The sequence below is a fragment of the Equus quagga genome, chromosome 17 (genome assembly GCF_021613505.1).
Source record: "Equus quagga isolate Etosha38 chromosome 17, UCLA_HA_Equagga_1.0, whole genome shotgun sequence".
Lineage (NCBI taxonomy): Eukaryota > Metazoa > Chordata > Mammalia > Perissodactyla > Equidae > Equus > Equus quagga.
In genome coordinates this window covers 16,544,771-16,558,910 of record NC_060283.1, presented here as the reverse complement: position 1 = coordinate 16,558,910, position 14,140 = coordinate 16,544,771, and the positions used below count along the sequence as shown (strand labels likewise).

The 14,140-nt window shown below is 34.6% G+C and overlaps 1 pseudogene; it reads right to left on the bottom strand.

The window, feature by feature from the left end:
* Window positions 1-11,853: 11,853 nt before the first annotated feature.
* LOC124229120 (olfactory receptor 10AG1-like) lies at window positions 11,854-12,707 on the bottom strand (annotated as a pseudogene).
* Between the last annotated feature and the right edge of the window lie 1,433 nt (window positions 12,708-14,140).

Genomic DNA, 14,140 nt, shown 5'->3' with positions numbered 1-14,140 from the left:
ATTTTTCTAATCCAAGAGCATGAAATAACTTTCCATTTCTTTGTGTCTTATTCAATTTCTTTCAATAATGTCTTACAGATTTCAGTGTATATGTCCTTCACCTCCTTGGTTAAATTTATTCCTAAGTATTTTATTCTTTTTGTTGTGATTGAAAATTGGATTGTGTTCTTGATTTATCTTTCTACTAGTTCATTGCTAGTGTGTAGAACTGCAACTGATTATTACATCTTGATTTTGTGAAGATATACAGATGGCCAACAGGCCCATGAAAAAAATGTTCAATATCACCAATTATTAGAGAAATTCAAAGCAAAACTGCCATGAGATATCACCTCACACCCGGCATAATGGCTATAATTAACAAGACAAGAAATAACAAGTTTTGGACAGGACATGGATAAAAAGGAATCCTTATACACTGCCAGTTGGAATGCAAACTGATGCATCCAGTATGGAAAACGGTATGTAGATTTCTCAAAAATTAAAAATAGAAATACCATATGATCCATCTTTTCCTCTACTAGGTATTTATCCAAAGAACATGAAATCAATAATTCAAAAAGATATATACACTCATTTGTACATTGGAGGATTATTCACAAGAGCAAAGATGTAGAAGCAGCCCAAGTGCCCATTAATGGATGAATGGATAAAGAAAACGTAGTATGTATGTACAAAGGAATACTACTCAGCCATAAAAAAATTTAAAAATTGTGCCATTTGCAACAACATGGATGGAGCTTGAGAGTGTGACACTGAGCAAAATAAGTCAGACAGAGAAAGATAAATACCATATAATTTCATTCATGTGTGGAGGATAAATAAATACATAGATAAGGAGAACAGATTAGCAGTTACCAAAGAGGGCATGGAGGGAGGCTGAAAGAGGTAAAGGGACACATATGTATGGTGATGTTTAGAAACAGGACTGTTTGTGGTGAAGATGACACAGTCTATACAGAAACCAATATATAGTGATGTACACCTGAAATTTATTATTATTATTATTGTATTATGCTAACATTGGCATATAACATTATATAAATTTAAGGTGTACATCATTAAATTTTGATTTCTGTGTAGACTACCTCATGTTCACCACCCAAAGACTAATTACAATCCATCACTATACACATATTCCTTATCATCCCTTTCACACTACTCCCTCTCTGGTAATAACCAATCCAATCTCTGTCTCTATGGGTTTGTTTGTCATTGTTTTATCTCCTATTTATGAGTGAGATCATATGGTATTTGACTTTTCCCCTGTGACTTATTTCACACCTGAAATTACACAATGCTCTAAGCCAACATGACCTCAATAAAATAATTAAAAAATAAACAAAATAAGTAAAACTATTGCCATTTAAATAATTTCAAAAACCACATGGAAACTCAAAAAAAGTTACCTATTATTATCAGTACTGATAATTGATCAATTTTTTTACTGACATTGAAGAGTGAGCCCAGTGGAGGCTTCTGCAGAATTTGGTGTCAGTGGGTGCTTTCTGAGAAGATGGAAGGACATACAAAAAAGCATCTTATGTCAGAGAACATCAAAGTGATGTCATCATCAATTGAATCAGTCTTACATAAATGATGCACAACAGATTCACTAAAACAACGATATTTAAGGGCTAGTTGTTATTAGTGGAACTACAATAATTACATTATAGACTCTAAATTCTTTTCACAGCATAAAACGGGTTTGTTGATTCATATATCTGCAGAATCTTAGTGGAAATCATGTTAAAACTTACAACCAATGCAAAGATCCACTTCTAAATCATGAATGAAAAATGATCAGATAACCTCAGTTTAATTATTTCTTTTGTGTAAAGATTGGACCTGAGCTAACAACTGTTGCCAATCTTTTTTTCTTCTACTTCTTCACCCTAAAGCCCCCCAGTACAGAGTTGTACATTCTAGTTGTGAGTGCCTCTGGTTGTGCTATGTGGGACGCCACCTCAGCATGGCTTGACAAGCAGTGTCATGTCCACACCCAGGATCTGAACCAATGAAACCCTGGGCCCTGAAGCAGAGTGTACCAACTTAACCATTTGGCCACGGGGCCGCTCCCTCAGTTTAATTATTTCTAAGGGTAAGAATTTCACAACTTCAATCACTGTGGAAGTTCTAGCTGTTTAAAAAAATTCCCATCATGGTGAGCTCAAATCTGAACTTATTTTTCCTCTTCATTTGCATTATGATGCTTCTACCTGTATGCTCACAATATTGAACTTATTTTGTGATTTGGGACAGTTTAGTTACAGAGTTAGAAAACTGCAAGTGAACTCTTCAAGCAAAAATGAGCGTTGGTTATTTTAGCATAACATGGCCATACTGGGAATTTAATAAAAATTTTGGTTACTGTGATAATAATGATGGTCACGAATGAATTTGAGAAATGTTTAAAAAATTTATCACACAAAATAAATTTTATGAACATGCTTTCTTTATAAATTTACATCTTACAAAATGCAATTTAGAATTTCACCCACTAGAAGACAAAAATACACATTCTCTTTTCCTGTTCCTACTCTTCAGAAAGGAAAATGATAACCTAACACTAACTGAATGATCTATTAGAACCTGTGGGCAGAGGTCCAAACCTTTAAGATTGTTGTAAAAAGGGACCATTCTCTCCAGAGAGAATATCCTTGCTTCTGTAGAACAACACTTGGAATCATTGCATAATTCCCAGGAGTTTGCATTTGCTCTATGTTCCCGACAAAAACTAGGAGAGACAGGTGGCAAGGGGAGATAAAGGGAACCTTTCTGATAACAGTAAGTTAATTGTACTCATTATTCAAGTGTTCTAGAAAAGCACAGTTGGTAGGCATATAGAAAGAGTTGAAATAACTTTTTAACATCAAATCAACTGGTATATAGCAAGTATGATATTGGATGTTAGTTTTAGATTTGAGTTTAGAAAGAAGGCACCACAGATGGTAGTGCTTTGCTACATCTGAGTTTATATTATATGATACCAGAAAATTACACAGGACTTTGAGGCAACTGATCAGATATCTCCCATGTATGAATTACTGAGAGAAGAAAGAGACATAGTATATACATAATTCAATAGCCTTTGTTATTTTCATAAAAAAAGTTAAAAACTTGTAAGCCTTCCACTTGAGGTAGGATATAATAATTCATAGTAGTTTTTGCTTCCACTGAGAATTTTTAGGAAAAAAGAAAGATAAATTACAAGTATATAGAACAAAAACTGTCTACCGCTGTCATAGCCATGTCATAGTCATAGTCATAGTCATGGACTATGACTGTCATAGTCACCCAGGACACTACGAACTAAAATGACACTTTAATGTCTACATTAACAAGACTTTGCTGTTCCTCTGTTTTCATTAGCATGACAATTTTTCCAGGTGTTTTTTGCTCAGGCAAATATTTTGATTGCTCGTGACAGAAATTTTCTAAACAACCCATGGACTTTTCAGTGGAAAACATCAACAGATAATTTACTCCCTAAATTCTTTGAATCTCTTGCTTGGTCTTGTTTCCACCAACCTGAACTGTTGTCTTTTGATTTCCAGCCAATCATAATCAAACTCTTACTTTAAAAGACTCACCTTAAACCAAACTTCTCATTCTTAATAAATTCTTTCCTTTCTTCCTTTTCCCCTGAGAAACTGCCAAAGCTCTGTGAGGTGGTATTCTCCCTTACTGAGGTAAGTAATAAACTCAGCTTTGTCTTATCAACTGGTTACATTGGTGATATTTAGGGAAGCATCATTTGCATCATACATATATATAAACTAACGAATATAAACTAGAGTGAGTATAACTCAAAAAAGGTTATAACTATTCAAAGTGAGCTAAAGACCTGTAGATGTCCCTGTAGGAGTTTACCAATCATGAGTACACATGAGAGACTGAGAATATGGGCTTGTCCAGAGTTTTGGGCAATTAAAGTGCTGGAATGTCAAAACTGGAGATGTGAGGAATCGCAAACAAATGATAGGTTTCCTATTCCAGACATTTTCTAATTCGAAGGTTCAGCATCCAATAGATGAAAAGCACTAAAAATTTTAGAAAAGCAAAGTGGAATTTACCCCAATTTTTTAATACAAAGATCTGCTATGAATTTGGATTCTAAGAATAAAAAAGTGTAAAACCCTGGACAGATTTGTCATATGACACTGACAATCATAAACCCCATTTCTCTGATAATCTAGGCAAATAGATCATCTAAGAATATAGGAAGAAGGCTTCAGCTGGGCTCAGGAAAACTTGCAGAACTTTTGGTAATTGAACAGGATAAGAGTACCAAATCTAGAGACTCGTGTGGCCTCAAACACACAGTGAACGCCCTTTCATTACATTTGCCAAATTCTAAAGTTGCTTGGGGTGGGAAGTTAAAGATGTAAGTGAGAAACCAAGAAAAAACAAGAGTGAACATTCTCACATTCTCTTCTTCTTGAAGAGATAAAGGGAGTCCTAGCCCTTAAGTAGAAGCCCTGGATTTCCATGCCCAAGAAATAGGGGTGAAATGGAGGTACACCACATCTTGCCAAAACCATAAGGAAGATCCAACCCAGATCAGTTTCTTATTGGATAGAGTTTATCAGACTTAACTTCATCAGAGGAATAATTGAACCCTCTTTGGTGGGAGAAATCATCTGTAACATCTTTCCTTATAGTCACTATATGGCATATAATAAACAAATTATTAACCATGGAAACAGACTTTATAACCAGTAAACCAGAGGAAAAAAATGCTAAAAGTGAATGCACATTGAACCACGAATTGGAGCTAGCAAAGAAGGACTTTAAAATAACTATAATAATATATATTTTTTAATATTTGAAAATATTTGAAAATGACAAGACTGAAGAAATTCTCCAAAGAATTAGAAACCATAGACAAATAATCAAATTGAATTGAAAAATACAATATCGAGAGTGAGCAAAAAAATATATTATTGAATAGATCTAATGGCACATTGAATATTAGAAAACAGGGAATTGAGAGGAAAGTGACAAGGGTCAGGAGAGTTTATACTCAAGATCTTTTGCTTGGAACTTGTAACTAATGTATTATAGAAAGAATCAGAAAAATATATGCTGCTGTCACCCAAATACCTAGAATGTCCACTTTGAAACAGCCTTAAATCAGACTTTCCCAGCAAGTGCTCCTTCACATTGGGACTGCTTGGGCAGGAATTAATTCAGTGTTTTCCTCTTGCCAGGGAACCTGCAGAGTTCTTACATCTTCCACACACTAGATGGCACCAGAGATAGTTACGTAATCACCTAGGTAGTCAGTGTCTAAATTCTAGAGAATTCTCTAATCTTTCAGTGCTCCTAGAGATCTTTGGCAGTCAGGATCTCTCATTAGGCTGCACAGTATTCAGTTTCTCACCCTATATATATATGTTTCCCAGATTTGTTCACTTTAATTAGGGAAACTCTTCTGTTACTTTACTGAGTTTATCAACTTTAGTAAGTTGATATCAGTCTTCTCGTTGCACATGATACCCCGACCCTCAGGTTCCAAGTATCAAACAAAAAGCCCTGGCTCTGTACTTCCCTATCCCTGGTTTCAATACTCCAGTAGATTGAATTAATTTTATGGCATATCAGTTAAAACACAATTGAATTAAAACTGAGCTCATGTCCTAGAACAAGTACCAAACTTGCAAAGGCTAATGGTAATTTAAACATAAATTAGCCCTGGAGAAACTGTCAAAGCCAAGGGAAAATGTACTTGACATGAACCAGCAAATATCTTGTAAAAGGGGAGGATCTTCATCTGGGAATATGGCAGGCTGAGAAATTCAGAACAACTCTCTTACCAAAACAAAGAAAATGTTGAATAAAGCTATTTTATTTTTTCTATTTGTGTATTTTTTCCCTTCCTGCTGAGGAAGATTCACCCTGAGCTAACATCCATGCCGAGCTTCCTCTATTGTTTTGTACATGGGACACCTCCACAGCATGAGTGAGTGGTGAGTGGAGCAGGTCTACACCTGGGATTCAGGCCCATGAACCCAGGCCACCAAAGCAGAGTGCACAGAATTTTAACTACTCAGTCTCGGGGCTGCACCTGAATAAAGCTATTTTAAATCTACACAGAAGCATCAAATAACCAACAAGAAAATCCATTTTCGCTAGACCAAGCACTGGAGAAGAACAAATCTTCATCACTTTTCTATGTATAAATAATATGCTTACTCAGCACTGGGGTTTTGGAAATGGCTGGAGCCTGGCACCATATTCTTTGCCTTTAAACAAAATCTTTGTGTGAGTATGATCTATGGAGTCTGACGAATCCTTTCAAATAATCAAACTGGAGAAAACAACAGAACTGTGTTTATTTTCTTTTAGGTTCAATAACATTTTTATAGATTGGAAATGATTGTTTAATTATTTCATAGATATGTATTTTCATAGATACATATTTTCTTATTTGGATTGATATGGTGAAATCAAAAAAAAAATCCATTCTATTGTCATTAAGTTTAAATAGGTTTATATTATCTGAACTTGTTATTTCATATAAACCTACTTTATTAAGTGATTTAATTTCCAACATTTGTAGTATTTTTTAAGTATTTAAATTTTTGCCTTTTTTACTTTCATAATTTTGAATTTGTTTAAATTATTGTTGTCAGCAAGTACATGAAAACATTTTTATACATATTTTTTGGTACCAAAAAGAAGACATATGCCCAGTTTATAAATTTACCACTTACATCATCTCTGATAATCACGCACGTGGTGTCTTACTTTCCTAGATCTACTATAACAAATTACCACAAATTGAGTGGCTTAAAACAACACAAATTTAGTCTCCCACAGTTATAGAAGCCACAGTCCAAAATCACAGTGTTGGCAAGATCTCATTCCCTCCAAAGGCTCTAAAGAAGAATCATTCTTTGCTTCTTCCAACTTTTGGTGGCTCTTGACCTTCCTTAGTTTGTAATTACATCACTCCATTCTCTGCCTCCATCTTCACATGATGTTCTTCTCTGTGTCTCTGTATTTATTTCTAAACTGGCTCTGATTTTCTATCTCAAAGGACACTGGTTGTAGGATTTAGTGCCCATCTTCAACCAGGATGATCTCATTTCAAAATACTTAATTACAACTGCAAAGGCCTTTTTTTCCCAAAGAAAGTCATATGTATAGATTCTACTGGGACATTTATTTAGAGGGGCCAATATTCAACTCACTGCACATGGACATGGATGGTTTATAGGGAAATTCCAGAAACTTCTAATACTAAATAGATATTACCAAAGCAAAACCTGAAGCTACAAGAAGAGGGAATGATGAGAGAGCAGTGAGTGCTGGGATAATAGAAGAGGGAAAACTCTCAAGGTTTGTAATCTTAAAACAACATGGACTGTGAACAACAGACAGAAACAAGGAAAAATGCAAAGAAAACACTAAATTTTCTCTTATGATTTCTTCTGGAACTTTTATATCTTAGTTTTTACATTTAAGTCTATAATCCATTTTGTGTTGATGTTTGTATATAATGTGAGGTAAGGTTTGAGGTCTATTTTTTCCCCATGTTGACATTTTGTTTTGGATTGCACCAAATAATCTACTGATCTATATCCTTGCAGGATATTTGGTCCTGTCCAAGCCATCCTTAAAACATTTGGCCCATAAGACATTGGCCCATGCCGAAAGGTCTTTGATATTTTCAGAGCCATTTGGTCCTGTCTAAAATGTCCATGGTGACATTGGATCCGCTCATGAACATCCTTGATATTTGGTCCTGTCCAAAGCCATTTGTCATAGACCAAATATGCTCTGGATGTTTTGGACAGAATCAAACATCAAGGACATTTTGTCATGGGTCCAATTACTTATGGATGTTTTAAACACGACCAAATATCTGTGAATCAGATGTCTAATTGCTCCTGGACTATTTGTTGAAAAGACTTTCCATTCCACATGGATTATCTTAGAAACTTAGAAATGAAAATATATGTCCCATTCTAAAATTATAGGCTCACCATATATGCATCTTTTTCTGGACTCTATTCTGTTCCATTGATCTACATGTTTATCATTTGACCAATTCTGCAATATTTTTATTACAGTAAATGTATAGTAAGTCTTGAAGTCAAGTAGTGTCCTTCTCCTAAATTTGTTGTTCTGTTTGCTTTGGCTCTCTTTGGTCCTTTGCGATTTTACACAAATTTTAGAATAGGTATATCAATTTCTATAAAATGCCCGCTTCATTTTTCCATTGTGATTCAATTAAATTTATATGTAAATTCAGGGAAAATTGACAGTTTAAGAATATAAAATATTGCAGTCCATGAAAATGATATATTTTTCCACTTAATTTTCTCCAAATTCTCTCAGTATATTATCAGTTTTTGTAAGTATGATTTTCATGTGTTTTGTCAAATTTTTGCTAAATATTCCATATTTTTGTTTATGAAGTATGTTGAATTTATTTTTATAATTTCACATTTCATTTTATTGCTACTAATATATAATCCATATCAGGTTAACATTTAACAGTGTATTCTTGCTGTAGTTACATAATTATTTCAGTGGTTGTTTTGTAGATACCTTAAGATATTCTAGGTAAACAGTCATAATGGTTACCTAAAGGGGCACTTTCCTTTATATAAACATTTTATATATATATATATATATATATATATGTAAATCCAAAAGTTTTTGGTTTAACAGGGATTGGCACATTATGACCCAGTAGCCAAATCCAGCCTAATCTATATTTTTGCATGTCCCATGAGATAATAATGAATTTTACAAATTTTAAAGTTGTGGGAAAAAAGAATATACAGAAGAGACAATACTATGTGATCCACAAAGTCAAAAATCTTATCTATCCAGTCCTTCACAGAAAAAAATTTGTTAAACTCTGTTTTTGTTTTTTTTTTAAAGATTGGCACTTGAGCTAACATCTGCTGCCAATCTTTCTTCTTCTTCTCCTTCTTCTTCTTCTCCTTCTCCTTCTCCTTCTTCTCCCCAAAGCCCCCACTACATAGTTGTAAATTCTAGTTGTGAGTGCCTCTGGTTGTGCTATGTGGGATACCACCTCAGCAAAGCTTAATGAGTGGTGCCATTACCTCAACATAGCTTAATGAGTGGTTCCACACCCAGGATCAGAACCAGTGAAACTCTGGGCCTCTGAAGCTGTATCACCTCCCTCCCACATGCAAAAGTACATCTTCTTTCCAAGACCCATCTAACCATGGCAAGGGGCCTGAGGTGCAAGATTTCATGATCTGCATCAGGTCCAGATCTGGATTAGGCTCCTCATGTGCAGCTTTTCAGGTTCCACTTGATCCATAGATCTGTGAACTGATAAAAAATTATCACGCATTCCCCACCATCTCACATACATGCACATTCAGCATGCAATGGTGAGATAAGGCAGGATAACTACAATAGATTCCCCCATTCAAAAAAGGAAGGAGCAGGAGGAAAACAACAGTTACAAGTAGTTACAAGTTTATAACAGTTCTTAAATTAGGTACGTTTTGCAAGGCCCCTGAATGAACCAACAGGCAATGTTCTAGAGAGTGCCAGTTCTGCTCTCTAAGAGTGACTCTTCAATCTCTTATTCTTGACTTCAATCTCTGGACTTTTGGCTCTACCCTATTAAATTTATTTGTTTGTCCATATGAAAAAACTCATGCTTGGACATGAACTGCTTTCTCAGCCCATTTGTGTCCATAGAAATCTGTGGACCCAATGACCTTTTTTCATTTTGAACGGTCTCAGTCCCTTCTAGTTCAGTTGGTGGTGCTTTCACAAATGAAACTTAGAACCTTTGTGGGTTCCTCTGATTCTTATTTGGGTTTAGTATGTCTTCTAATAACCACTTCCAAATATCATTTCAAGATATAATTGTCTCTAATTTGTGCCTATAAGGCTGCTGTAAGACAACACATTTAAGATTATTAGAAATTGTTTTTTATCTCTCTGAGATAACACTGCCTTAAGGATTTCAGAGATATTAACACAGAGCCATACAACCACACACTAGATGTAATCCTTATCCTACAAACTGGAGATACAAAATAGTTTTATTTATAATACAATGGGTCCTGGTTCTTCTATCTTGTCTCTAAATTCTGCTGGCAAACTGAACAGTTCTCTACTTAGCTTATCTAGTTTTTTTTCATTCTCTATTGTATGCATCTAAAATAATTAAGATGATACCTTAAAATTTCTCCTGGAAATGTCCTTAACCAGATCCACAAGTTCATTAGGTACATTTAATCTCTTCCAAGTTACTGCAGGCATCAATTTGGTGAGTTTTTTGTTTGTTTGTTTGGGGTTGCTATATAACAATGGGTTGCCATTCATACAGCTTCCTCTAAAAGTTTGTCACTACTTTTTCACCATTAGTGAACAGCTTGTCTAAGACTTATTCAGCCTCCACTAACACTTTTCTTGCATCTTCTCCAATCTCTACAAGCAATAGAGTCATAAGGCCACAAGTTTTAGCCTTTATTTTGACAGCATCTCATTCCAAGTACTAACCTTTGTATCAGTTATCTATTGCTGTGTTTCAGAACCATCCCCAAAATGAATGGCTTAAAATAATCACAATTTATTTGCTCTTAATTCTGTCCTTTGGCAATTTCTTCTGCATTCCGCTCAGTTGGCTGATCTGTCTTCAATAGTTTCTGCAATAAGTTTTCATTCAATTAACTGCGTTGGTATGTTTCTCTTTCTTCTATTCTTCCCCTATCTCCAATCATTTCCACTGAATGTTTAAAGTTTCTAATAGGTGTATTTTCTGGAATTCTTGCTGATTCATTCATTCTTTGTTTTGCTCACGGCCAGAGTAGATTTTTCTACTTAGGTTTGTCATCAGGGATGTTAATATACAATCTCACTCTCTTTTTCCAGCTAGAAAAGTTGCCATGAACTTCCCTATCTTCTTAGAAATAGTTATGTCCAAATAAATATGAGCTGACCTATCCCTGCTCACTTCTGGGCAAATGCTTTAAGAACAGGTATATGCTTCATCACATTCTTTTTAAGCCATAAATCCGGTGACAGTTCACAATTCCTAAGAGATGGATTGCTTGCATATAGGAAAAATTCATCAGATAAGCATGAAATACTGGAAACAAATGAGTTATTTATTCACTGTGAACAGGGAAACAGCACAAGAAACTATTATTATTTTTTGTCCACAATGAATACAGACCTATTGTTTGCTTTTTTTCATGACAGGTTCATAGCAATCAACAGCAAAATTTCTGTTAAACAAAGAAAAATAATAGAAAAACTTATTCTGAGATATCTACAATAATATCAATGATCAAATTTATATTCATCATTTTCAAAATGTGTGTGTATGTGCCTGGATGTGGAGTACAGTTTTGTGTGTGATATCATGTTTTTACACTAGATACCTATTTTTAAATATTATATTCAAATCAATATTTATTACAGTTATATCAATAAGTAAACATAAATACTAAATAATAAATATTTATAATTTTTAACTTAAAATTACATAATTATAAATAAATGACAGTTTTCAATAAGTGATATAACAGAGTTAATGCTATAATTGACTATATGATATCAGCCCCTTTCAGAAGTTCTTATTGAGAGGAGACCTTGCACGATAAAATGATAGAATTACTAATAGAATGATTGTTACTTGCTAAAACATAGATATCTCAAAAGTGCAAGTAATTTTAATTTGAAAATAATTACCCATTGTATAGATAGATAATAAGTATAGTTGCAGACAAACGTCTGTTGAAATTTCAATACCAATATCTAAGGAATTAATTCATGTGAGTATAATTCATTTTTTAATGAAGTAAATTATTTACATAGCAATTTTCTCGGTGTCATCATGACTTACTTTTTCTTTAGACTATATATCATGGTGTTAAACAAGGAAGTCACAACAGTGTAGAAAAGAGAAAGCACTTTGTCAGTTCCTGCTGAATCTTGAGTCTTTGGTGTTGAATATGTAATAATGGCTGATTCAAAGGACGACATCACAATAAGATGAGATAAGCAAGTTAAAGAAGTTTTGGGCCCACTTGTAGCTGATGGCAATTTAACTATTGTGGAGATGATTTTGCATTAGGAGATAAACATCAACAGACACAGAACCATGACAAATAACACAGCAACTATGTAGACCATTGTTTTATTCACAAAAGTGCCACCACAGGCCAACTTGAGTATTGGAGGAATGTCACAAAAGTGGTTTGGTTGATGAAGTTAGAACCACAAAAGGGCAGAGAAAAAAATCTGGAATGTCTGTCCCATCTGGACCGGAACTCCACTGATCCAGGAGCCAGTCATCAGCTGGACACAAATTTTGTGGTTCACGACTAGAAGATAGTGTAAGGGATCACAAATGTAGCAGTCATAGGCCATCAAAACCAGGAAGAAGCACTCTGTGGCTCCCAACAAAAGAGCGCAGCACATTTGTGCAGCACAGGCAACTAAAAAAGTTGTTCTTGTTTGGGTCCTAAGATTCATGAACATTCTGTGACAATAACTGATACATAACAGATTTCGAAATGGGAAAATTTGCCAAGAAAAAAAATACATGGAAATCTGAAGAGCGGGGTCCAGTTTTGTTATAGAAATATGGTGCCATTGCCCATCAGGATAATGACATAAATGACTAAGAACAATCCAAATAGAAACCACTGGTGATCGGGAACATCAGCAAAGCCCAAGAGAATAAATTCCATCAATTTAGGTAGATTTTCTTCTGGTGGTTTTTCCTGGTATTTTATCTGTGGAAAGAGAAATTTAGCACGTGATTTTCACTTTTCCTTCCTTGACATTACGAATTCTCCAAGTTGTATCATGATGTTCAGATTTGCTGTCATAATCACTGAAATTGTTTCTAATTTAAGAACGTTACTATTTATGTGTTTCCCACTTCCTCAGTTTAGATCTTACGGTTTATCACTGTAAAACCTCTCCTGAAATTTCCTTTAGGGCTATTCCAGTAGTCTGTCTGAATACAGCCTAGGATAAACAAACTCTACCTACACAGCAAAAGCTCTGTAACATTGGCAACTGTGGAGACAGACCCAGACTTTGCCATATGATCTTGCATTTAATTAACTACACTTCTTGGCACTCCTATTGTACTTCCATATAAATTTTCTCATTCTATATCTCTATATCATAAATTGTCTTTTCATGTATATTTTCAACTACCTATTTCAATTCTTCATTCCTCTCTTATCACTTGGTTATCTTGAGTATAAAGGTGCCTATTACTCAGTTAATATTATTGGCAGTTTAAAAAAAAATTGAGAGATCTTTATATATTTGGGAAATTAACCCCTTGTTGGATATATGATTTGCAAATATTTCCTCCCAGTTAGTGGGTTGTCTTTTCATTTTGTTGATGATTTCCTTTGCTGTGCAGAAGCTTTTTAGTTTGAAGTAGTCTTATTTGTTTATTCTTTCTTTTGTTTCCCCTGCCTGAGTAGACATGGTATTCTAAAAGATACTGCTAAGATCGATGTCAAAATAGTGTACTGCCTATATTTTCCTCTAAGAATTTTATATTTTCAGGTCTTACATTCGTCGTTAATCCACCTTGAATTAATTTTTGTGTATGGTGTAAGATAATGGTCTGCTTTCATTCTTTTGCATGTGGCTGTCCAGTTTTCCCAACATTATTTATTGAGGAGACTTTACTTTCTCTATTCTGTGTTCTCAGCTCCTTTGTCAAAGATTAGTTTCCCATAGATGTGTGGTTTAGCCTTAATTGCTATCATAGACCTTTTCTTTCACTGCCACTAAATGTTCTGAGAGTTAAGAGCTGTGGTTATTTTCTAACGTAGTTTCCATATAGATCATACAAAATGATTGTCCACCTAAAATGATGCAAAGCTTGATTCAAAAATAAGCTAAAGTGATAGAGTAGATTTAATTGAAATCATCACTCTTAAAATAGAAAAAAATTCAACAGAACAAAAAAATCCAATCTTTATGCATCACTTTTTTTTTTAAGATTTTATTTTTCCTTTTTCTCCCCAAATTCGGCTGGTACATAGTTGTGTATTTTAGTTGTAGGTGCTTCTACTTGTTGCATACGGGATGCCGCCTCAGCATGGCCTGATGAGTGGTGCCGTGTCCATGCCCACGATCTGAACCGGTGAAA